Below are 26,338 nucleotides of genomic sequence, written 5' to 3'. Positions count from 1 at the left end.
GGCTGGAGAGTCAGGAGCTTGTCCCCCGCCCAGACCCTCTCTGGTATCACTCTACCAAAGAAGACCCACAGGGCCAGGGAAATAAACCCCAGTGGACCTCCCCCCTGAACTTCTCTTCTCGTGGCCTCAGAGATACCCAGGTTCCCGGCCTCCTCCCTCCCGGCTCATTAACCATCCCTTTGTTGCCATGGTGTTTCTGAGCCTTCCTCAGACAGCAAACCCAGAAATAAGCAGCAAATCAGATAAGTAGCCAATCTTGGGCTGAAGGGTCTACAGAGGTGACCTAACACGCGCACACACACACACACACACACACCCTGTACACACATATCCATGCACATAAATGCACATATCTGTACACGTGCATGCACACCTACAGGGGTGCCCCATGCGTGAATGCACGTGTGAGTGCATGCAACCCGTGTGTGCATATTTGCAGACATGTGTACACATACCTGTGTACGTGTGCATACGTAACGTGCGTGCACACACTGATCCTGTGCCTCAGCCCTGCGCCACCCCACGCATACCATGGCGGCTCCAGAAGCCCAGTGACTGTCACTGCCACCGTCACATTTTCTGCCCCTCCTGTTTTCTTTCAGGCAAAGCCTTCAGTGCCCACCGAAGTCAGTAAGGCGTCGGGGGCACAAATAGTTAAAACTGGGCAGCTGGGAACCATAGGATCATCAACCTTGTCACACCTTTGCTGTGTGACCTGGGTTGGGGGGGAGGGGGTTGTCAATGATAATATTGCTCAGGCGGTCACTGCTTTGTCACTTTTCATTCAGCTTTCAACATGTGTCAGGTACTACACAGAGTGCTTACCTCAATTTCGTCCTCACAACAAACTTACAAGATAGACATTATTATCACTGTATGTTATTTAGCCACTACTGGCTACCAAATTATTCCAAAACTTAGCAACTTAAAACGACAAACACTCGTTACCTTATGTAACTTCCAAGGGTCAGGAACCCAGGAGCAGCCTGGCCAGATGGCCCTGGGTCTCCCGAGAGGTTGCAGCAGGCTGTCGGGCAGGGCTGCTGTCCCATCATAAGGCCCGACTGGGGCTGGAGAATCCACTTCCAAACTCGTCCATGCGGCTGTTGGGAGGCCTCAGTTCCTCACCAGTTGGACCTCTCCATGGGCTTCCCGAGCAGTCCCACGACATGGCAGCTGGCTTCCCCCAGAGCTAGTCATCAGACAGAGGGAGAGAGAAGAAGAGAAGGAGAGGACCCAAGACAGGGACTGCAGAATCTATTCCAACCTAGTCTCCTAGCCTCACAAATGGACACCACCCCTTCTGCCGTATTCTGTTGGTCACAGACTCCAAGCCCGGTACAAGGTGGGGAGAGACCAATGAAGGGGGTAAACACCAGGAGATGGGGATGACTGGAGGCCATCATGGAAACCGGCTATCACGTCACATTTTACCGATGAAGAAACTGAGACTCAGATGAAGTGACTTGCCTCAGGTCAAACAGCAAGTGACGGAGGGGACTTTTGGAGGCAAAACTTTCCAACTCCAACATCTATACCCTTCACTCCAAACCTTCTCCTCCCTCTGACATCAAGTGCTTTCCCGAATGTTAGAGGTGTTAGAAGAAGTCAGGCTGGATTATCTTTAAGGGCTCATCTATTTAGAAAGTTCAAAGGCTTAATTAGCAGAGCGGGACCTGAATCTATCTCCCTACTTTCAAGCACCAGGCTCTTGTCTATCTCAACATAGCAGCCCTCAACCCCAGTCTCGAACCATCTCTGGGTGTTGGTTGCCTCACCCCTGCACACTTGCTGGAACTTCACAACCCCCGCCCCGGGGGAAGGACATGCACAGCTGAGTCTGGGAAGTGTGCAAACTTCCAAGAGCAAGCACAGCCATCCAGAAGGGAAAATGGTCTTGTCCCCGCTTTGCAGGTGAGGAAGCTGAGAGCTGGAAAATTTCCAGCCAATGGGAACAGAGCCAGAATAAAGGTCCTGATCCTCACCCTGGACGCTTCCCACTCCTGCCCCTTGGGCTGGAGATTCCACCCAATCCTGGGTGAAGAGAGGTCACAGCCTGGAAGCCTGGTCCTGTCGCCTCCTCCATCGAGCCTGGTGTGTGGCCTCCTCCATCAGTCTGCCTCCTGCTGCTCACATCCCCTCAGCCTCGCCGGGCTGTCAGCGGGCATATCAAAGGCAAGGAAGCCTGCCTGGTGAACACTGACCTTGTTCCAAATTACTCCGGGGAAGGACATTCAGAATCAAGAGACAGCATTCGGCACAACAGCACGCAAACAGTTCAGAAAGAGGGGGAAAAATTAAGTCTTTGAAATAACATTAATCATGATAATGCTTTTGCTGGTTCCCTCCCTCGGTGTTTGTAGATGTACTCTCTCGAGGCAGGCTTAACCCTGGAGGATCCGGGCTCTGCTAGAGTCCCCAGGGTCACATTCTCTCCCTCCCTCAGCCAAGAAGCTCTCCCAGTATTGTCTTTGCCCACCTGCCACCAGCCCTTCGGGGTCCAGGTGTCCCTCCAAGCAAGGTCAGAACGCACGGGTGAGGCAGGGAAAGTCACTGAAGGAAGCGGCTGTAATCAGGACTGGGGTGCCCCCGGCTCATCCCGGTTTGCCTCATTTTACGGCCGAAAGTCTGACGTCCCAGTCACCGCCTCTGTCCCAGACGGACCACCCGGAGGAGCCACCCTCAGGCTGATTGCTAGCACGTGGTACCAGGGGTGCAACTGTACCCCCCCACCTCCATTCACATGCAGAAGCCCTAACCCCACCGTGACTGCGCTGAGAGACAGGGCTCTAAGGAGGTGAGTAAGGCTAAGCAAGGTCAGAAGTAGAGGGCCCTAATCGTGTAGGGCAGGGGAAGAGACACCAGGAGGGCGCATGCACCCAGGAAAGGCCACGTGACGACCCAGCGAGAAGGCGGCCGTCCGCAAGTTCGGGAGGGAGACCTCAGGAGAAACCAACCGTCCTGACACCTTGATCTCGGACTTCCGGCCTCCAGGACGGAGAGAAAATCAGTGGTACTGTGTTACAGCAGCCCAAACGCACCGACAGACGCGGGGGAAAATATAACAGTAGCGAAAACCAACACAGTAAGACCTTGGATCGCGAGGAACCTGTTCGAATGTTCCGCAAGACGAGCAGACATTTCCAATAAATTTTCACTTAACAAACGAGCGACGTCTTGCGACATGAGTCGTATGTGATGCCAAACGTCGCGTGATCACAACTGAGCCGATGGTTCTCGAAAGTCTCTTTGATACACACGCGCTTTGGATGGCAAGCGTGTTTCCGGAGCGAATCTTGCTCGCAAACCAAGGTTTTACTGTACTTACACACCCCTCACGGTGTTCCTGGCGCTACTCTAAGTCCCTGCACGTGGTGACTTCATCTTCATTGTGACCCCACGAAGTAGGTACTATTATCGTCCCCATTTTGTAGATAAGGAAAGTGAAACACAGGGTTTCAGTAACTTTCTCCAAAGACTCCAACTAGGAAAAGCCAGCGCTGGGATTTGAACGCCTTCGGACTTACTGCAGAGCTCGGCTCCTCCCGGCTATGCAAGGGAAATTGAAAAATTGCCTGATTTTCAAATGCCGGCTGCTAATTAAGGAAAAAATAATATTTATGGGCATGAACAAAAGTGTCTAACTCTCAGCTGCCAGCTTGTAATTGCTGCTCTCGGAGAATTTCAGCAAGTCAGAATTAAAATTTCGGCCACCGCCACCGCCGCGAGCTACCTCTGCCCTCCAGCGTGAGTGTGGATCTTACAACTGTGGGGTCGAGAGACGAGGAAAGCGGGGAACGCAGGAGCCCACGGGGAATTTGGAGACTGTGGCATCTAAGCCCTCCTTTCACGACTGGCACCACCAGGCTCAGAGAGGTTAAATGGATCACCGAGGTCACACAGCAAGCCAACGATGGGGCCAAAGAAGCCTGTTCACCGGTCACCCATCAAATCGAGGACAAAGGGGGTATTGTGTGGCCTCGTTCTGCTACTTGGCTTTCTCTAGGTCTCTGAATATGGCTTTCTATCCATTCGTCTGTCTCTCTGTCCGTCCATCCATCCATCCATCCATCCGTTCATCCCATCAGCCAGCCAGTCGACCCGGTGTAAGGCCTGCCCTGCCTATGGCCTCCTTGAAATCAGGGATTTTGCCTTACCTGTTTTTGTGTTCCCAACTGCCACACGGTGGTTGTCCTTCACACAGTCTCACCAGAGTTAACCCCTTCCCGGCTGTAATCCTTGGAAAAGGCACCTCGCATCTCCAAGCCTCAGTTTCTCCGTCTACAAACCTGAGGGCGTAACCGCACCTGTTCCACGGTATCATGAGGAAGAGGCAAAGTGGGCGTGTGGCAGGTGCACAGGAAGAGCCAGCTGTGACCACCGGCTGCCATGAGGGGCTGGCACCCACCCAGCTCCACACTGCTGGCCCTGTGCTCTCCGAGGGATGGGACAGGCAGCTGGGAAGCCTCGCTGCAGGACGGTGGAGGGGGGTGCGGGGCTATAGCGGATCATAGAGAAAGGAGCCCAGGGCAAGGCTGCAGAGAGCGGACTGGAGATTCGGCACCGCAGGACGAAGCGGGCCAAGGGTCGGCCTGTCTGCAAGGGCCGCCGATCCGTCCGGGTCAGGGTCGACGCCCAGCCTCGGGGTCCTTGCTGGGACTGCACGGGCTCTGGGAGGGCCGCTGAGCCAGCTTCCAGAACCACGCAGAACTGCGCCGGCTTCCCCATCACCAGCTTCTGCGGAAAATCGACTGTGATAGGTTAACGTCTGCTCCGTTGCTGTTATCGGCTTTTAATTATACCTTTTTGTTGCTGTTGTTTAAAACTCAGGGACCAAACTGGATCCAGCCACCTGAAATTAATCTTGGCGTCACATGGTGGTGTGGAAAAACGGGCCATCTGCTCTCGGGCTGCAGGGGAAAGAAAGGCAAGAAGAGGCCAGAGGGGAGGCGGGGGCTTAAGGCCACCACTCAGTGTTTCTGCCTCTGACGCTCTCCATGGAGAGAGCCCTTCCTCGGGCGTCTTTGATAGCTTCCTTCTTCCTGCAACTGCTTAACAGCCCCTCCTGGGCACCGTGTTCCCACTGGGCAGTGGAGCTACAGCTAAGAACAACCTGGTCCAGTTTCTCGTCCGAGACGTTTGCCATCTGACTCACTCACTGAGAATCTTAAGACATCTGACTTACTGAGAATCGTAAGATTCTACAGGACGGGGTAGGGGCAGGGGTGGGAAATGGACCATTCATAGTCACGGTTTTCTCCAGACCTATCAGCCCGAGATGTAGTGCAAGATTACGTTAATGTCCCCAGTGACATTTTATCAAAGGAATAAAAGCCACTCTACAAGGCACTCTACAAGGATCATCTCATGGGAGCTTTAGAGGGCTAATACTACACCCATTTTACAGACGAGAAAACTGAGGCTCAAATGGGACCAAAGTTGCCTCTGGGGAAGGAAGTGACAAAGCTGGGACTTGAACCGAGACCCGAATGATCCCCAAACCTGTTCTCATCACCACGAGGCTGCTCTACCTCTCACAGGAAACCGTGGCGCTCCGGGTCCCTTCCCGCGCCCGCATTGGACCTGAGCGTGATCCCAGAATGCCGAGGACTGGGAAGGAGTGAGTGAGGGCCAAGGAGTGTGTTGGCGGTAGTCGGGATCAGTGGGCACAAATCTGGCTTTGGAGGGGGCAGTGCCCCCCCAACTCCAATGTGGGGATGCTCAGCTCACCCGGTGGCACTTTGTTCCCTCCTCTCTTCTCCATCCTGTCACTGCTGGGAAAGGACGTTTTGTCCTCCGTGGAACTGAGGCTGAAGAAAGCCGGTGTTTGGGGATTTGGGCTCCTGGCTCAGGGCACAGATGGCATTAGGATCTACAAGGGGAGTCAGGCTCCCTGCACCCCCCCACCCCCCCAGGGAGCATGGGAGCCTTGGGGGACCATGGGAGCCCTTTTCTTGACCGGACTTCTCTCTCCCTCTTTGTGCTCTCTTTTTTCCATTTTTTGATGTATTTTTGCTCAAGGGGAAGGGTGGGGGAGGGTAAGGAGCTCTTTCCCCGGTATTTAGGGTTTTTCTTAATGAACACTCTTTTTTAGTTTATTTATTTATTTTGAGAGAGAGAGAGAGACAGAGCATGAGCAGGGGAGGGGCAGAGAGAGAGGGAGACCCAGAATCCAAAGCAGGCTCCAGGCTCCGAGCTGTCAGCACAGAGCCCGACGCGGGGCTCGAACCCACAGACCGCGAGATCATGACCTGAGCCGAGGTCAGATGCGTAACTGACTGAGCCACCCAAGAGCTGGATGGTTAATTAGACTGTGCCACCCAGGCTCCCCGTAGGTTTTTCTGGAAAGGGCGTTCCTGCTCCCCTAGAAGCGGGCAGATCAGCCCAGGTCCCAGTATCCTTATCTGCGAGAACCCCTTGGAGCAGCCAAAGAATCTTTCCTTCTCCCACCGCCAGGAAGACCACCATCACGGCTGTGTGAGGGTCCCCACTGCACTGCTGGGCCAAGTTCTCCCTAGCGACCTCAGACCTCCCACTGGCCAGACAGAGCTGGCCTGGCTCCCCCCTCGGATCCCTTCCACCCACTGGCTCGTCCTCCCTCGGCCTGGCCCACAGCACACATCGCCAAAGACCGCACGCAGTTGCCCAAGAAGGAACATTGGCAGAAAGAAAAGTCCGCGTGGTCCATTTCTCATCTCCCTGGGTTCATCTGCCAGCGCCCATCTCCAGTTTTCTTTCCGGCACGAGTCAACTTGGGACTCAAAATATAACAAACTCAGTAACTATGTTCTGCACGAGATGACCTTTAAAGAGAATACAGCATTCGGGGACGCCTGGGAGGCTCAGTCGGTTGAGCGTCCAACCTCGGCCCAGGTCACGATCTCACGGTCCATGACTTCGAGCCCCGTGTCGGCTCTGCGCTGCCAGCTCGGAGCCTGGAGCCTGCTTCGGATTCTGTGTCTCCCTCTCTCTCTGCCCCTCACCCACTCATGCTCTGTCTCTCAAAAAAATGAATAAACGATAAAAAAAAATTTTTTTAAAGAGAATACAGCATTAGGATAAAAATATATACAGACACTAAACTGTGAACAGTGGTTGTTTTTAAGAAGGAGGAAGGTTACCAACGACTTTCACCTTCTAATATATTATATATAAATTTTCACTCTAAGTAAACATTACTTTCCTAATCAGGAAAATGAAATCGAGCTGTTTCAAAAAGAGACAAGAACAAGAAACCCCTCGGTTTGACAACTGAGTGGTCTAGAAGAAAAGTCGGTAAACTATGGCGAGGGGGCCAAATCTGGCCCACCACCTATTTTTATAAATAAAGCTTTATTGGAACACAACTGCATCCATTCACTTACGGATTGTCAAAGGCCGCCTTAGCCCTACGGCCTTAGAGTTGAGGAGCTGTGACAGAAATTGTATAGCCTGCAGAAACAAAAATAGTTACTGTTTGCTCCCTTCCAAAAATAAGTCTGCCCTGGTCCAGAAAAACAGAACTTTGTGAAGGAAAACTTAGTGTCCAGTGCCAAAGCGGGCGTCTAATGCATTTATAGGCTGACAATCCAGGCCTCACAGAAAACTGGATCCTTCAGGATTCAGGGTTCATCCTCTGCCTTCTTTCCCCATAGATGAGAGTCTCCTGTGCTCTGACCAATCACCTAGGGAGAGCAATACCAGAATCACCCTCCGACAAGATAAGTCCTTCCTTAAGTCTAACCTAAATCTTGCACGCACCTTCCCCCCCCCCCCAAATCTTCCTGCCTCAACAGCTCAGACCCTTGGCTCAACCCTGGGCACTTGACTGGGTCTCCCGTTGTTACTGGCTGAGTCTTGGATCTCGCTCAGTGCCCCATCAAGCCAGCAAGACCTCAGCTACCGGAAGGGAAGGTGGTGCTGTGGACAGCCGGCCTCGCCCCTTCCCTTCCGAGGCTCCAGGCCCCCGGGGATGTGCAGAGGCCGGGGCTGACCAGTGGGGTCCACCACACCAGCACTAAGAGAGCGCCGATGGCTCTGGAGGCAAGTGTCACCGCTTCTGGAAGAACGATTACTTTAACGCTGCACAAACACCCATCCAGACCCATGAGAGCATCTGGGCTGATTTATCTCAGCCAGAGGAAGCCAGAGAAATTCATTTCCCCCTCTAAACGATCTGCTCCGGGTCCTAAATATTCAATAATTTCCTAGCTGGGAAATGGATTTCCTCCCCTTCCCCCATGGCAGGCGGTTTGCATTCTTATGCACGACATCACCGGGGCATTAGGGGCACACTTTATAGCAGGCTCTGGGCCGCGGCCCCTAACCCTTTGCCAACTCAGGGAGACTTAGGAGCATATCAAGACCTCAGATCCCCTTTCCCATCCCACCCCCCACCCAGCGCCGTGTCAGGGCAGCCCCACCCGGTCCCTGAGCCAGGCCTACAGTGACTGCCCCAGCCCAGCCCGCCTAGCCCACCACCAGATCAGCTCAAGAAGAGGTCTGGCTGGCCAGACCTGGAATCTGGTGGGGGCTCAGTGCCCCTTAACTGTCCATTTGCTTGTCTGTCTTTCCCACGAGGGGGTGACTCTGAGGGCAAGGATGGTCTCAAGTTCATTCCTGTATCCCCTGGTGTCTGTGCCACAGTGGGTGGGCAGTTGTTGTGGAATGAGTGAATGGAGAGATGAATGAATGACAAAAGAATAGAGAGGTAGATGGATGGCACTTTGAATGTTATTCACTTGAGTCCTTAAAGAAAGGACTGTGGTTTATTTATCTTCCTATCTTGGTGCCTGAAACATCATAAGCTGCCCATAAATGTTCGGTGAATTAATGTAGCAGAGAATGAGCCAGCATCACTGCCCTAACCAGACTGGAGGGCTGGGCTTCCTGGCCCCACCAAGATCGGGAATCGGCTCAATGCAGACTCTGACCCTTGAGTAGCCCCACCCCCGTCAGGCCCTGGCAGAGGGTAGAGGCAGGACCCTGCAGTCTGGTCTGCGTGCCCTGGCCAGGGAGGGGGTTTTGCATCCACTGGCAGAGGAAGGGAAACAAATGCGTTTGGGGCTTGGAATCTGTTCATCAAGGAAAGGGATGTGGCCAGAGAGGAGAGGTCTGATAGGGCGAGATGTTTCCCAGTGTCCTAACGGGGTCAGGGGTCTAACTGTGCCTGGAGAGATGGAGGCAGGCAAGCAAAGAAGAAATGGAAAGAGAACCGCAGAAGGAAGGGGTCAGAAATAAGAAGCAGAGGCAGAGAGTTAAATAAAAAAGGGAAACAAAACCAAAGAAGGACCAGAATGGGGCACGCGTGAAACAGAAGGGGCTCCCAGACCCACCACCCAGGGACAGGCCCCAGGGAAGTCCTGCAGTCGTCTTTGCTGGGGGCAGAGGGATTCACTGGATGGCCCCGAGGTGCCTACAGTCTAGAAGCTGCACCAAGAGAAGCTGGAAGCCAGGAAACAGCTTCACCTCCCCTCTGGGCTAGGTTTTGGAGAATCCACCCAGAGCGAGTGCCGGGAGCCTCCCCCACCGCCCCTGTGCCCAGCCCCGAGCCCACTACCTGGCCTGGCCCAGTCTTTACGTCCCATCACTTTGCCAGTTGTGCGCGTGAATAAAGAGACGCTCAGGTGCCCCGGTGCGGCTTTGGACCACACTTCGCAACATCGGTGCTGTGAACTGGAACACGAGCTTCACGAAGGCAGGGATCTCGGTCTGTTCCATCCACAACGGTATGTCCCAGGGTCTAAGCAGTGCTCACAGTAGGTGCCAAATACATGTCTGTTGGATGTGGGTGGATGAATGAACAGACCCCGTAGCAGTGCCAGATCTAGGAGAAGCCAGCCCGGTAGCTCCAACAGGAAGAAGGTCCCGGGGCTGCCTGGGCCCTGAGTCTGGGGCGGCCCCCGGTGGGAGCGGGGCCCAAGGCTCTCCCCCAAAGCCCCAGATATGTCTTTGTCTCCCCCCTCTCAGAACAGCTGTGGACGCAGGCTGCTGCTTACTCACCCCTCCCCGCATGCTCGGCTGAGATCAGCGGTTCTCAGCTCTCGACCGTATGCTGGAGCCCCATAGAGAACTTTTTCTATGCCCGGCCGCCTCCCAGATCAGTTAAGTCAGTTTCTCTGAGCGGGGCCCCGGACCTCAGCAGCAGTTTGAAATCTCCGTAGGTGATTCCAAGAGGCAGCCAGGGTCCAGGACCTAGCACCCAAATTCGGGGACAGGGGTGTTCACGCATGCGATCTGTGGACCGGGGAGAGCAGTGTTGCCCGGGAACTTGTCAGAAAGGTAAATTCTTGGGCCTTGCCCCAGACCTGCTGAGTCTGAAACTCCAGAGGGGGGCCCGGCTGTGTGCTCCAGGAAGCATTTCCGGTGATGACGCTGCAGCTCGGGTGGCAGGGTCGTGCTCTGGGAGTACGTCTCCAAAGCAACTCCAGGGAGGAGGTGACTCACAGGGACCCCTGCCAGGCCTGGATGAGCTCCCAGGAAAGCCAGGTCGCTGAGAGCCTGGGGGTGTCCAAGGGCTATTCCTGGGGTGCCGACAATACAGGGAATTAATACTCTGGGAGTCTCAACGCTTCCCGAACAATGGTATTCTTAGATGACTAAGATCATCACAGTCCCCAGAGACTGGGGTTCCGGTGATCCTTAAATATCAGTATTCCCAGGACACTAACTTTCTGGGGTATCAATAATCCAGTATCCACAGGAGGCCAGCAGGATCGGAACAGGCACCTCCTGGGATGGGCTTCCAGTCCCCCTTCCGTATCAGGTCTGGCGACGCCCGTCGCTTACGTCCAGGATACTTCTCTCTACTTCCTGTAGAGATCCCATCAGACGATCCCATCAAAACCCTGGCTTCGTGGTGTGGGGGCAGGGTGTCCATCCCGATGACCTCTCGAAGGATTCTCACATGAAGATCAAATAAAATAACGAGCACAAACACACATCACAGGGTCGTGATGGGCACTTACACAGACGGACCCCCGTTCTCTCCTCTCCATCACCTCATGACGTATATTCTGCTGTCGGTTCACAGAGGAGGACGTGGGCTCAACGAAGTCAAATCCCTGGTCCACACACACGGGCTTTAAGTGGCAGAGCCGGGGTGGCACAAGGTCCGTCTGACTCTGGACTCCACGCTCCGGACTGCATCGAGCCACCTGCGTGGGCCTGAGCCCGTGTTAGCGTTTGGCTGCTTTTCTCCCTTTAGCATCAGGGCCAAGTGGGTTCCTTTCACAGTGGAAGGGGTCTCCCCCACCTCTCACCGCCGCAGACCCTGACGGCCACCACGGCAGGAGGGAACAGGAGACAGCCACCAGAGAGGATCCTGGGCGGTCCCACTTTTCCCTTCACTCACGTCCCGGTCTCTGCGGGCGGGAGCTCACAGTCTGGCAGTGGGCCTTGCCCCATCTCACAACCACCACCCTACACACGGCCAGACGGAGTGCCATCCCTTCCAAGGCAACACGGTCAGTCCCTGCACTCGGGGACAGGGGACTGCACCCAATGACCCCTGCGGCCGATCCAGCCCTGAGATCTCAGACCAGCAACTCACCGGAGGTTTCTGAAGAGAAGGCCCAGGCCTGGGGGAAATCCCCGACAGTGGTCAGGCCCCGGCGGCGGCGGCTGGGGACAGAGCTGGGAAGCGGCCAGCGGGTGAGATCACTGTGCCCTCTCGTCTAGGAGGAAACATCTGAAGGCTGCCCGCAGCCTGATAAAGAAGGCTTCTCTCGCCCGGGGCCCAGAGGTGCCGTGGCCCCGGAGTTGGCTGGAGTGCGATAAGGTTATTAATTAGCCACTTGAGCCTTATTCAGTGGTTCTTATCCTTAATTGCAATCAGGCGGGCAGGAGGCCGCATGAAGCAGAGCAGGGAGGGAGACACCCAGAGCACCCGAACTGGCCCCCGTGAAGCAGGCAGCACAGCACAGAGGGCTTTGAGGGTGTCCCCTGACCCTTAGTGGGTGTGGGGAGGGTAGGTGAGCTCATGACCAAGCTGGGTCATGTCTCCATTATGCAAACGCATCCACCATCAGATAAATGGGGTCCCAGTCCCAGCTCTGCCCCCCTGGTCGGGCTGCCGCATCAGCCTAAGTTGCCATGCCTTCACCCAAAAGGGGATCATAATAACCCCTCTCCGATGGTCGTGGAGAGATTAAATGAGATAATCCATTGGACTCACCAAGCGCAACTCTGCCCTGGGCCCAGGGTCAATAGGCGAGAGCCTGCCATATTTCTGAGTCAAGAACAAAATGAAGGGTGCTGTATTTTTAAATAACCACCTCCACAAAATGCCCATTTGATGGCTCTGAAGGGAGGCCGGTGCCTTTAAGACAGGAATCGATCCGGCCCTTGGCCAGGCCAAGAAAGAATATCAATCCTTGGGTGCATTAGGAGTGGGATTGATGGGGAGCTCAGAGGTGTGATGAACGGAGGCCAGAGGGACCCGGCCCTGACCCCGGCTGGGCCCCCAAGGACTATTCTCTGCAGGAGGCTCCGGAGAGAAACCTATGGGACCATCGGACCTGAACTATGACTCCTGGGCCTTTTCCCAAAGAAGCAGCTGGGATGCAACCCCCTTACACACACACACACACACACACACCTGCACACTTACACACTCACACACCCATGCCCATGGACAGGTGCAGGCTGGGGGACAGCACCTCCCAAACCCAGTGGGGTTACATTAGTATTTACAGAGCACCTGCTGTGTGCCAGGCTCTGGAGCCACGGAGGTGAACGCACCCCAGAGGCTCACCGTCCAGTCTGGGAGACAGGGAATAGAGAATCACTGCCCGGGCGACGAGAGCTCTGAGAGAAGCCAGTCCAGGGCCTGCAGGAGCCCAGAGGAGGGGCACGCACCCAGGCTAAGGCCAGGCTGAGCCCTGGAGGCGGGCATTAGGCAGGGAGGGAAGGAAACGTTCCAAAGGGAGCGGCACGAGAAAGGGCCGACAGGAAGGAACAGGGTGTGTGTGCAGGGACCAGCAGCCGCCCTTTAGGGACAAGAGGGACCCCCACCCCCCACCATGTTCTCCTGTGAACAGTCAGGAAGCGCTGAGGGTACTTTAAATCCGTTCTAGACCTTCTGTCTGGAATGGGTCCCAGAAGGGAGAGCAGGTAAGGTGGGCTCCAGGGCAACGCTGATGAACGCCAGGTTCTCTGGGGCCCGGGGCCCAGCCCTCGGAAGCCGCGTGACCTCTGCTGGAAACCCACAGTGCAGAGCACCACCCTGGACCCCCAACACTGTCTCCACAGCTGACCCTCGTCCACAGGACTTGTGTATATGAAAGGGAGGCTCGGCAGAACCCGACTCCTACCCAGGGCAGCTGTGTGACCCAGAGGCTCCCTCTACCCCATGAGTCTTTTGCTCTCATCAGGTAAACCCCCCTCCCTTCGGCTTGACTTTGGCTACAGAAAGGAGGAAGGAGGGGGGAGGGAGAGAGTGAAGGAAATGGACTTACATCCACAATGTGCCAACTACGGGCCAAGAGCCACGCTTCCTTTCTCTGTTGATTCCTAGAAAACTCATTGCCGAACTGGCCCCGTGACCTGGGGCAAGTCACGTCCCCCATCGGGGAATCTATTTCCCCACTTTGCCCCACATGGCCCCAACATTGCCATGGTTGGTACTGCTTGCCTTCAAGAGTTCACCCAGTGCTCGCAATTTGGGGAGTATAAGGCACCCGCTTCCTGGCTCCTGACTTCCTGGGCTGTGTGACCTCAGGCAAGTCCCCCAACCCCTCTGGGCTTCCCGTGCTTCTGCAGAAGGAGGACAGTAACTCTCCCCAGGCCGCAAGTGTTGGACGTGGAATGAGACAGCGGATGCAAAGCACCCAGCCGGTCCTGGGCACACAGAGGTTCCCCCCCCCCCCCCCCCACCGCCCCAACGACAGTACCTGCCGTTGGTTCTGCCCTGGCCGGGAGGGGGAGCCAAAGCTGTAGCAAAGAACGGGGCGGCAGAAACGCACCCAGGCGCCGGCTGTTTGTTCAGCCATTCCGTTTGGAATGAATCTCCTTTTATCCCTGCGAGTGAAGTCTCCAGCGCCGGGCCGCTCGTCCAAAGCGAGTGTCTACAGCGGCTCCGGCCCCCATTTATCACGCGGCGTTTGATGGAATATTCCTCCTCGAGGAATTGCGCTCCCGGACACTATTCACGCTCGGCCGGGGTCTTTGAAACTGAACAGCAGGTTCTTTAAAGGGACAGGAGAGGCGCGCTGCATCCCGATATGCGGCTTTTGAACACGTCAACATTAATAGAGGTCACCGTTCCAGGGGACACGGGGCCCTTCCCGAGAGTAAATCAACCGCTGGTGCCGCCGGCCAATCGTCCTGTTTTGCTCACGTTTCCTCTTTGATCTTCGGCTGCTGCTGGAGGTTAGGGGGGTGGGGGAGGCAGGCATGTCTGCACCCGCTTTACTGGGCCTTGCGGGGAGAATCCTGTCTGAACGAGGCCCAGTGAGGTCATCCGTCACCCTGTCCCTTCCCCGGCTGCCAGGATCTCGGAGTTTCGACGCAGGATGCCAGTGAGCTTTCCAGGGCGGGGGTTTACCAGGAGTCGGGCGTCGGGCTCAGGGGTCTCTGTGCCTCAACTACCTACTACTGCTGGTCGGAAGGGCTTTGGGGTCAGAAATGCAATTCACTGGGAATTCCTGACCTGCAGACCCACTGGGTGCGGTCCCTCGTGGCCTCCTTTTATTTGAGGGAGGAGAGGCAGAAGGCTGGTCCGGCCTTCTGCCCTGGTCCAGCCTCCTCGAGAAAGGCTGCTACAGTATAAAGCCCAGAGGCAGCTTGGCTCCTGAAGTACCCCCTGGGCTTTGCAACCAGTCATGGTTCAAATCTCTGCTCTGCCATGTCCTAGCTGTGTGGCCTTGAGCAAGTGACTTGACCTCTCTGAGCCTCAGTATGAAAACGCAGCCCCTCCAGCAAGGCGTCTGCACAGTCGTGGGAAGGGGGCTAGCGTCTGTGTGACGGTCGCCCCTCCCCTTGCCCCAGGACCCCCTGCCTCCTTTTCCCAATACTTCACTGTCTGCGATAAGGCAGGCACAGAGCGGCTTGCCCCGGTGCTGGTCCTGCCACACTTAAAACTCTTAACAAACGCTCAGATGTATGATGTTTTATGTTTCTGTCGTTTCTTGGTTACTGATTGCTTTATCAATACTGCTGCTCATGTGAGTTCCGTGATTTATCTGGTTCTGCCCCCCACCTCCCTGTGTGGCCCTGGGTGAGCCATTCATCCTCCTGGGTCACAGCACACGGGAGCCGGAGGGAGGGACCTCAGAGGTCATCAATTCAGGCCTTTCACCGGATCCGTAAGAATCACAGGAATGACCCAAACCACCTCCGAGCCCGTGGTAGACCAGTGCACCCATGGCCCCCCCCCCCCAACACCACGGCTCGGCTTATTCCTGCCTCATTCCTATCCCTCCTGCACCAACTCCGGGTTAGGCCACGTGACTCCTTTTGGCCAGCGGGACGTGAACAAGCATGAGCAAGCCGAAACTCTCTCTATAGGTGCTGGCTCTTTGGGGCTTTTCTCTCGGGACACCCCCTCTTGGAAGGCTACCTTGAGACCCCCAGGCTGAAAGGAAGCCCGGGCCATCGAGAAGAACCTAGAAACCCCAGCAGAGAACCCCAACTGAGCTCCCAGCCCCCCGCCGGCACCCACTGCCAACCATGTGAGTGAAGCCATCCTGGGCGCCCCAGGTAGGACGTCAAGCCCACAGCCACCGGCCGCGGCTGCGTGAGTGATATGGGCAGCAGCACTGACCAGCTCATCTCGGGACCTTCTGGGTTTCAGCGCAGAGAAGTCCCCCTCCCGGGAACACGTCCCCTGCCTCCCCCACCCTACCAGAAACAGATGGAAAAAAAACCCAAAAACGCACAGTGTCAAGAGACACAGCAAGCAATTACTTTAACCTCTAAGTTGGGGTGTTTGGTAAAGTGGCAACAGACAACTGAAGCAGGGCCCTCATGTGTGCCAGCCCCCCGAAGTGAGTTCAGTCTTTGATGTGAGTCCTAATCTTCACAAAAGCCCTTTTGAGATGGTCTCCTGGAAAGAATCTGAGGAACAGACAGGTCAAGTGCAGGTTCAAGATCAGGGGTTAAGAAAGCAGAGTGGTGAAGAATCCTGTGATGAATAACAATGCAAAGATTTTCAAAGGAAGGGGCTCGGAGAAAAGGGAGGGGATGGGAGGGGAGGGGAGGGGAGGGAAGAGCAAAGGGAGGGGAGGGGAGGGAAGGGAAGAGAAAAAGAGTAGGGGAGGGAGGGGAGAGAAGAGGGAGGGGAGAGAAGAGGAGGGGAGGGGAGGGGAGGGAAGAGGGAGGGGAGGGAAGGGGAGGGGAGGGAAGGGAAGAGGGAGGAGAGGGAAGGGAAGGGAAGGGAAGGGAAGAGGGAGGGGAGGGAAGGGGAAGGCAGGAGGGGAGGGAGGGGAGGGAAGAGGGAGGAGAGGGAAGGGAAGGGAAGGGAAGGGAAGGGAAGGGAAGGGAAGAGGGAGGGGAGGGAAGGGGAAGGGGAGAGGGGAGGGAGGGGAGGGAAAGGAAGAGGGAAGGAAGGGAAGAGGGAGGGGAGGGGAGGGGAGGGGAGGGGAGGGAAGAGGAAAAGAGTAGGGGAGGGAGGGGAGAGAAGAGGGAGGGGAGGGAAGAGGAGGGGAGGGAAGAGGAGGGGAGGGGAGGGAAGGGAAGAGGGAGGAGAGGGAAGGGAAGGGAAGGGAAGAGGGAGGGAAGGGAAGGGGAAGGCGGGAGGGGAGGGAGGGGAGGGGAGGGAAGAGGGAGGGAAGGGAAGGAGAAGGGAGAGGAAGGGAGGGAAGGGGGAGGGGGAGGGGAGGGGAGGGAAGGGGAGGGAAGGGGAAGGGAGGAGAGGGGAGGGAAGGGGAGGGGAGGGGATCTAGGGCTTAAACCTCAGTCTAAACCTAAACCTAAGTCCAACATCTAAGCCACAATTGTCCCCACAAAAGCCCTGATGTCTTTGCTGCCATCTAGCAAACAGGAATGCACAGTTCCGGAAGATGCGACTTCCCCAAAGCCACACAGCGAGCGGGTCCACAGGGCTACGCGTGACATTCTCGGTAAATCACACAAATACCTGCATCAATGACACCTAGTGCCACGAGGCTGCTGCGTAACAAACCACCCCCAAACTCAGTGGCCTAAAACAAATGTTTATTGAGCTCATGAGTCTGTGGGACCGTCAAGAGGCTCTGGGCTGGGCCGGGCTCCCGTGTCTGGGGTTGGCTGGCTGCGGGCTGAGCCAGCGGGGCAGCTCAGCCCCTCTCCGTATGTCTCCCATCCTGGGGCAGCCTAGTCGGGGGGTGGGGGCAGGGGCGAATGCTCTCGCGACAAAGGCAGAAGCGTGGGAGTAACGCACGAGACCTAGACTTGGGACAGGTGCGGTGTCGCCCCATTCGGCCAAAGCGGATCCCAAAGCCAGACCAGGAACAAGGGAGGGGGTCCAGACTCTGCCATTTGGGGCAGCTGCAAGGTCTCCTTGCAAAACACGCAGGTACAAGAGAGACTGAAAAGTCAGAGTTGTTAATGCGATCGATTTATCACAACCGCCTTCACCATGTTTCAGGTGACGCGCGGAATATTTTGCACTTATTTATTTCTTGAACCGTTCTGATCATTTAATCGGGCACGATTCTCAGCCCCCCTGATCCAGTTAGGCAAGCCAAGTCCTACGAGGATGAAGCGGCTAGCCCGAGGCCACACGGCAAGTAAACGGTAGAGCCGGAATCCAAGGCCAGGTCTGCTTTGCCCCCCAACCCTTGCCCTTATCCACTGAGCCACGCAAACACACGCCAGCTGCCTGCAGCCGGCCCCAGCCGTGATTTTCCAGAGGACAAGAGGCTGGGGTCCCCGATGCCTCCCGTCGGGGCAGGAGCCAGTTTCTTCCCCGGCCAGAGGTTTCTGCCAGGGCCTCGCATCGCCTGGTCCTCACGTCTCCAAGGGAAAGTCAGGTCTTGGGGCATTTGGGGCCCGCTGAGCTATTTCCGTGTCTTTTCTTCAAGGAGATTCAGCCGAACACGGTGCTGATCAGCAAACCCCATTTATTACCTCCGCTGCTCCTGGAGCTCCGTTCTCAGAGACAGATAATGCCCCTTATCTCAGCCTGGAGAGCTGGGTGGGGGGAAGGCCCAGAATGACGATCCCTGCTTTAGCGATAAGGATTTGGAAGCGCCAGCCTCCGCAGCCTTGAGCAAACACAGCACCAGGGGCACGCGTGGCATTTGCATAGGGCATTTTACAGAGTGCAGCTGGGGGAGGCTCTGCGGGGGCCCCGGCAGCGTAGAGGGCGCAGAGGACACACAGCGCGGACGCCGTGCAGTCCAGGCCTTGCCTCAGCCTCTGCCTCCCCGGGTGACCTTGAGCAAGTCAGGTGCCTTCCTGGGCCTCCTTCCCCCCATCTGCTCAAGAAGGGTATGGTTGAGATTAGGGGTTTTCGAAGTGTATTCCTTGGGACCCCAAAGTTCCCTGGAATGGCATCACGGGCATTACTGAAGGGGGGGGGAAGGGGGGAGAAGGGGGAGCCGTGACCCTGACCCCCAGCTGCCACCAGACCGCTCGCTTTTGTCATCTCGATGAGCTGGAGTCCATGGAGGATGTCATTTCAACAAAGGGCTTCACTCGTTCCAAGGAATCCGTTGAAAGCCTAGACTAGATGAGCCATGAAGCCCCTTCTAGGAGCCTAAGGGGCGAGGGCGGGGGACAGGGAGATGGGATTGAGGGCTGCATGACGGGGAGGGCGTCGGGACTAAGACAGGGTGTGCCCCCCCCCCCCCCGGCAGCTTCTGATGTCCACCCACGTCTCCTCCTTCCAGCCCAGTGTCTCCCCCATGGCTTTCTCCCTCGAAACATCTAGCACCTGCCTGCCACTGAGCAGTCTGGCCCAGCCACGGGGAGGATGGGGACCGGGGAGGAAAGTGGACCCAGAAGGCTGAGCTGCAGGGACAGGGGGTGTGAGCCAGCGATGGATGGAGGCAACAGCAAAGAGGTCCGGCTGCCAACCCTGCCCCCACTCTTCCCGGCTGTGTGATCTGGGGCACGTGCCTTCACCTCTCTAAGCCTCGGTTTCCTCCCCTGTAAAATTGGGGGGTGGTTTATAATGCGTCCCCCATAGAATTATGAGGACCAAATAAAACGCTCAAGCACTCAGTATGGAGCCTGGAACAGAACAGGTGCACATGAAGAGACACAAAACAATGGAAGCCCAGCTGCGGTCTTGGACTCCCGGCCATTGGCAGAGCAGAGCACCCCTGGGTGCCCCTGGGCCTGGTGAGGGGACAGGGGATGACAAGACGGGGCAGAGACGGCAGTCCAGAACACCTCTGCAGGGCCTCTGTGGACCCTCCAAGGCCCCTACCCCCAGCCCTTCCAGCAGCTTCGCGCAGGGGCCGCTTCGCAGCACTGAGGACGCTGCCCTCTTCTCGCCCCTTCTCTGAGGCTATAGCAGGACTCCCATGTCACAAGTGCGGGGGAGCTGACGCCCCTGGGAATAGAGTCTGGCACACAGTAAGTGCTCGATACGTGTTGGCTGTCCTCATTTGGGATTCTAACCGAGGTTCCCCCAGGTCACGCACCAGCACCTGCCCAAACCCCACATCTGGTCCAGGCGACTGTGCTAACTGCCTGGGCTTCTGACATAAGGCCGACGATGTGGAAGCAAGCGGGAGGGGGAAATGCGGGAGGGTCCCCACCCGAGACCAGCTGAGGAGTCTCTGAGCTAAGCACAAGAGTCGGGGAGGCAAGAAGACGCTTAGATTCCGCTGGATCCTCCATAAAAGTGTGGGGACCCTGAGACAGAGAGGACCGGCTGCCACTCCCAAGGAGGCAAAGAGACTCCAGGCTTGCCACACGGACACAGAACGAGAGCAGGAGAGATGTCTGGCTGCAGGGTCCAGGCAGGAAGCCTGAGCTTACTGTCTACCGGTTCCCTCATCCCCGAGGGAGAATGTTCCCCACGCATCATGGCCACGGGGCTGGGAGAGCCTGGAGGATCAGGCATGGGGGTGGGGTGCGGAGGGGACAGGCAGTGACCAAATGGACCACGAACCAACCACGACACAAGGCCAAGGACACGCCAACGGGGGAAAGAGGCCTGAGCCAATAGACATTAGGCTTCTGCCCCTGGTCGGAAATAGAAACTTGAAATAGAAATTAAGCTCAGTTTTAGAACAATAGAGAGGGTTGCCTTTTTTGCACGCTGCCATTGGCATGCAAGGTGTCTACCAACAAAGACGGATAGGTATAAAAATTTGAGATTACGGTGTTACCGGGTCTCCCCTGCTGCCCGAAACCAGGCCGGGGACAACTTCCCGTATCGTGGTTGAAGGGTCTTGTCTCCCATCGCGTACGGTTGGGTCCCTGGAAGGAAAACCGCTGGAAGTCAAAACACGGACGCACTCTCTTCCAGAAAGCTCGTACCTGTCGCGACTCCACCAGCCAGGGATAAACAGCCTGCCTCACTCCTCACTCCCCAGCTTCGAGGAGCATCATTTGGCCCACCTTTGCCAATATGATGAGCCAAAACCTAGTCTGGCTGTCTCCATTTGCACTCTTCGATTAGCAGAGTGAGGTGCTCCGGTGCGCTTGGGAAAGCCAGGGTGTTAGGGTTATGTGACCCTTGTTAAGCACGTGCGTGTGCACAGGGTTTTTGATGTAAGATACCCTGGGGACACTCCCTCCCCGGTCAGAGAGCGCCTTCCTGTAGCTTGGCCGCTCTGATCCTCAGTTTCTGCATCCATTAAATGGGGAGAATGATATCTCTCCTGTAGGAAGGAGTAGTGGGCATTTATTTGTCATTTGCTTCCTTGGCATTCTCTCTCCTCTCCCCTCTCCCACCCACTGCCCTAAATTCCTGGCCGCATGGTTTGGTCACAGGAAGGCTTGACTGACTTAGACCAATCTGTCTTTCATCCTCCTGGCCACAGCGACTGATGCAGGAGTGGGCACATGACCCAAGTGCCCACAGGCCAAATTCTGGGATTTGGATTGAGCTGTAGGGGGATGTGGCCTCTCATTTACTCACAGGTGTGAAGGAGGAAGCCGCTGGTGGCCATCCCAGAGGCAGAAGGGAGGGGCCTGCTGTGAATAGTGCAACACCGAGGACATAGAACCGAGTGGTACATGCATTGGTCCTATGCCTACCAGAGTACCGAGGCTGGATCAACCCTTGCCTGAAGCAGGCCTTGTCTATTTTTTAGTTCTATAAGCCAGTGAGTTCGCTTTATTATTTAAGCTCCTTTGAGCCAGGTTTTCTGTCACCTGCAATGCAAATGACAGTACTGAAGATATGCTTCCCTGCAGGGACAGTGCCTGGGTTGGCACACAGAGGGTACTCAGGAGATCACAGCCTTGGGCACAGAAGCTGGCACCCAGATGTATAGAACAGACCCATGAGGTTTCAATCACAGCTCCGCTTCCTCCGAGCTCCGCTGTGTGACCCAAGCAGCTTCACCCCTCTGAGGGTGATAACATCTGCCTTCTCAGGTTGTTGTGAGAATTCAAATAAAATCCATGAACACACTTCACAGTTCCCAGCCCATTATTATTATTTGTTAACGGTATTGCCGTAAAGGAAATGTTTGTTCCTACCTGTCTCCCAGGCTTGACGCGAGCTCCTTGGGGATAAGGCCGAGTTTGGTCAGCGTCTTAGTTCGACAACCCAACCCATCACTCACGTGTTGATTACCTGCTGCATTTTGCCTCCTTGGGCCTGGTGGCGAGTTCCCTGCAAACAGGGGCTGGGACCCACCTCTGTGCTCCACGGAGGGTGGACGGACGGGTAAGTCGCGTGTCCCAAATCCCTTGTTGGTGCATAAGTGAATCATGAGACCTGCCGTGTCGAAGGGTTACAACACCTACCAGGAGGTCCTGCCCACGGTGCGCTTTGGGCGGATGATAAGCCGAGGCCCGTCGTGGTGATGGGGAGGCCGAAGGCTCCAGGGCCACGGTGGCAGTGGCAGAAGCAGCATTTGAACTTGGATCTGTCCGACTCCTGAACCTGTAGCTGGTGAGACGCACCCTTGGGCCTGTGACACGCCCCGATGGGTAAAGTGGCAAAAGGCCGCCCCGGAGCAGACAGGACTATGGCGTAGAGGCAAACGGTAACACGGAATTCATCAAGGCTGCTCTCGGTGGCTCACGTATATAGTACTAGGTGGTTGTCGCAGCTGGAGGGAAAACCGGAGAAGGCAGTGGCCAAGAGTGTTAGCGGGGAGGGGGCTCAGGCAGGCGAGACACAGGGAGCGAGGGCTCAAGGCCTCTTGGGCGGGGGCTCCGGGTCTCTGGCTCCTGGGGAGCAGGGCAGGAGGGTGAGGCCCCTGTGCCCGTGACCTCACTGCCCCCCTTCGAGGCAGCTCCTTCACCCTAACTCTTGGGCAGACACTGTGAAGATGCAGGGTGGGGGAGGGGCTAGGAGGAGACCGAGGGGGACCTGGGAAGTTCCAGAAATGAGAGACTGGGGAGGTTCCCTACTGGGACACCAGGAAACAGGCGTCACAACAGCCCTGGCGGCCAAGCACCTATGTCAGGGAAACTAAGGTTCAGAGAGGTTGAACCCAGTCTGTCCCCGCCCCTGGTCCCTCCTGGGGGACCCCACTCTCTGCCCTCCCCCTGCAAAGGGGAGACCGCAGGCACCTCCCCACAAGGCCTGAGTGTCTGACAAGGTGGTGGGGGCAGGGCGAGCTTCCCTAGATATGGAGGCACCAGAGAGGTGGGGGTGGGGAGGGAGTGAGGCCAGATACTCCCCTTCCTACAACCACCGGGGACACGGGGGACCATCCCTGCAGACACTCAGCATCCCTAAAAGCCATTTGCCTTTACGCCCCTTCCCCATGGATCCACCCCAGTGCCCTCTGCTCTCCTGGGCAGGACGTCCACCTCTCAGAACGGCTCCCTCATCCGGAACCGCAGAGGACAAAGCGACACCCACGGGACCGTTGCGAGGACGATTCCCAGCAACAACAACAACAACAACAAAGCGGCCAAAGGCTCAGGCTCCCCTCCACACAGCAAGCCTGTGAGTCCCTCCCCGTCCTCAAGGCGACGCCCCAGGGACATCCTCGCTGCCCCTTGGCCTCCTGTCCCCCCTCGCCCCATCACCCTCCCAGAACCCAGAGTCAGGGATGCCCCTTTCCTGGGGTGGGGGGGTGGTCAGGGCTCCAAACACTCTGCGCAGGTGTCCGCTGGGTTAAGAGCGGGACCCGGCCTGTTCGCTTATCTCGGAAGAGTTGTTGACTGACTGACCAACCGGGAAAACCAGGGTCCAGGGAGTTGCTCCCCAGAACCCCCTCTCCCCGGAGGATTTCTCTGACCCTCCGCCCAGGCTGAGTTAAGGGCTCCTCACAGGAGCTCCCTCGAAGCCCGGAAACATCCAAGACACGAAAAGGTGTAGGTTCTGCGGTTCAAGCCTCGGCTCTCTGCAGGGACTAGCTGTTTGCCTCCGGGCAAGTGACCTAACCTCTCCGCACTTCCCTGTCCTCACCCATAAAATGAGGGTAGCAGTGTCTGCCGTGGAGAATGTTGGTGAGGCGTCACGAGGCAGGCAGCACACGCAGCACAGCACCCGGGAGGTCCCGAGCTCCCCAGACCACCGCGAGGATCTCGCCATAACGTGTTGGTCACCGATCTTTCGCCACCTGCCTGTGAGCTCATCAACACCCGTAGGGACGCCTGTCGGGCATTTTCCCAGAATCCCACAGGGACCTCCTACTGCTTCCTCGAGCCCACCAACGTCCACACCTGCAGGTCTCACGCAGAGGTGGGGGGCCCCTTAGCCCACGTCTACAGGGAGCCGGGCTGTCCCGGAGTCCCCAACCCCAAGGCTGGCCCTTGGCCAGCGACAGACAGGCCCCCAGCAGGGCCAACTCTGAAGTTAACTTCTAGTCCAGAGCCCCCGTGGGATGCGGCTGAGGCCACTTTCTGTGGGATTTTGCTCGAAGTCATACCCCAGCATGGCTGCACGCCCCCCCCCCCCCCGGGGCCCTCCCTCACCCTGCCCTGCACCTGAATCCTCCTCTCCGGCAGCTGCAGTGGCAGATGTCACGCTTACCTCTGCCCCCCACGCTTAGCACAGTGCCCAGACAGGGGCCACTTGGTCCGCATGGGTAACTGCTGAACTGAGTGACGTGGTCAAGAAAAGGATTTAGGGAGGGGCACCTGGGGTGGCTCAGTCAGCGAAGCGTCCAACTCTGGATCCGGCTCAGGTCACGATCTCACGGTTCCTGAGTCCGAGCCCAGGGTGGGGCTCTGAGCTGACAGCACAGAGCCTGCTTGGGATTCTCTCTCTCCCTCTCTCTGCCCCTCCCCTGCTCCTACGCACAGGTGCTCTCTCTCTGTCCTCCCTAAAATATATAAAGAAACTTTCAAAAGGAAACAGAAAAAGACTTAACCAAGGCACGACTTCTGAGAGGGAGAATGAGACTGAGAGCCGGCAGGGCTCCCCCAGACCCCCCAGCTGCCTCCCTTCCCCACGCGGAGAGCCATTTGCAGCTATAAATGTTCAGTGGAACATGTGGTCTTTAATGCACGGGCTTGAGCTGCGCAAACAAGGTTATAAAATGTCAAGGCAAATCAAGCCGGGATCCCGGGGCGGCCACCCTGACGTCACAGCTGGGGGCGGGGCTTGCCCGGAACAGGCAGGAGGAGGCTCAGAGCGCACTGAGTGTGGGATGGAAAGAAGGGGCGACCTGGCCCCCACTGATGATTGTAATCCTTTGCTCTGACATGATCAAAGATGGGCAAGCAGGCCCACATCTAGAACGTACCACGGTCAAGGGGCGGGGCGGGGGGGTGTTTCCCCCTCTTTTCCTCCTCCTCTGTGCAGGTACACAAGGGACCCGGCACTCGAAGGTGCTCGATGAGACCCTTGCCCTCCTGGAGATTACATTCTAGAGGGAGAAAAAAAAAAAAACCAGTCATACATAGTATCTGTATGAGGACGTGGCAGCGGCCCAGGGCTGGGGCTCCAGCAGCAGGTGGCCCCGGCCGTCTTCCCCTCCCCCCCTTCCCTCCACTGCAGACCAGGCAGCGTTTTGCAGACCACCGTCCTGCTGCCCAGCCTCAGCCGTGGCGATCCCTCACGGGATCCGGGCAAGGGGGTACAGGGAGCCCAGTGGGGCCGCACCACCTCATTCAAGACACGCCACAGAGGGGCTGTGCATGGCACCCAGGGTGCTCTGGGGTGTTGAGGGAGAGGGAGAGGGGTCCGAATCCTGGCCTCGGCCACTTAGGGGCGGCGTCACAAAACTGGGCGCTCCCGAAGCCTCAGTGGCACCATCTGTAAAACGGGGCCAAGCCTGGACTCCACCTCTCAGGGCGGCTGCAAGGATTGGATGAGATCCTGGCACGAAGTCAGCCCTCGTTTCGTGGCAGTTGAAATTACAGTGAAGACTCTCTGATTTTAAGGTTCAGTGAACCCCTGGCTCGTCAGCTCTGTGAGAACGGGGATCTGGTCTGTTTGGCTCATGATTTTATCCCCAGTCACCTGGCACCCAGGGCCTGGCATAGAGGTTAGCAATTTGCGTATGTGTGGAATTGCGCGTGTGCGTGCGTGTGTGTGTTGGATGAATGAGTGAATGAACGAATGAATGAATGGCCAGGCTGACCGCTCTGTCCAGTTGCCCGAACCAGAACCTAGGATGTGTCCCTGCCCCCCCCCCCCAGACATCCCGCCTCCTGACCAGCAGCTCTCGGTCAGCCCCCGAGCCCCTGCAGACAGCCCCTCGCTCACCTAGAGTGACAGCCTCTGAATGGGTTCCTCCTCCCCTCCCATCTCAAAAATCTCATTTCCAGAAAGAAAAGAAGTTCATTAACCAAACCCCGGGCATTCTGCCGCAGGGCTGACCCATCATCAGGCACAAAGGAAAGTCTTATCTTAGTCACTTACAAAATTAACCACCAGGAACTTGGGCCCCACAGGCCACAGCACACCCTCCTTCCCAAGGAGCAGGGGGAGGCACGGCGGGACCGGTGGTAGTCACCCACGGCCCTGGACTGTGGCGGAGCAGGAACCTCACAGCGGTCAGGTCACACTCGGACACCTCCTCCCCTCCTCACCCAGGACACTGTGAACCTGAGTCCAGCCACTCCTGCCTCATTAAGCAGCCGGCACAGGGCCCTGGGAAACGTCTTAATTAGGTGGCCACACTGGCTTGTGTAAATTAATTTGATAAAGATAATGAAGTTCAGCAGAGCAGAGCTGACCATGTTTCTGAGAGCAGCTGCCCTGAGGCCTGAGCTCTAGGAACCAGGATCTGGGGAGGGGTGGAGGGGTTTGCGGGGCGGCGCCTCCCGGGCTCGCTGCCCCTCCCCTGCCCTCCCACCCACACCCCCACACCCCTGCCCACGCAGTTCAGCCTCTGGAGGC

This window comes from Felis catus, chromosome C1 (genome assembly GCF_018350175.1).
Source record: "Felis catus isolate Fca126 chromosome C1, F.catus_Fca126_mat1.0, whole genome shotgun sequence".
Taxonomy (NCBI): Eukaryota; Metazoa; Chordata; class Mammalia; order Carnivora; family Felidae; genus Felis; species Felis catus.
The sequence above is the reverse complement of the archived record's forward strand: the minus strand, read 5'-3'. Positions refer to the sequence as shown.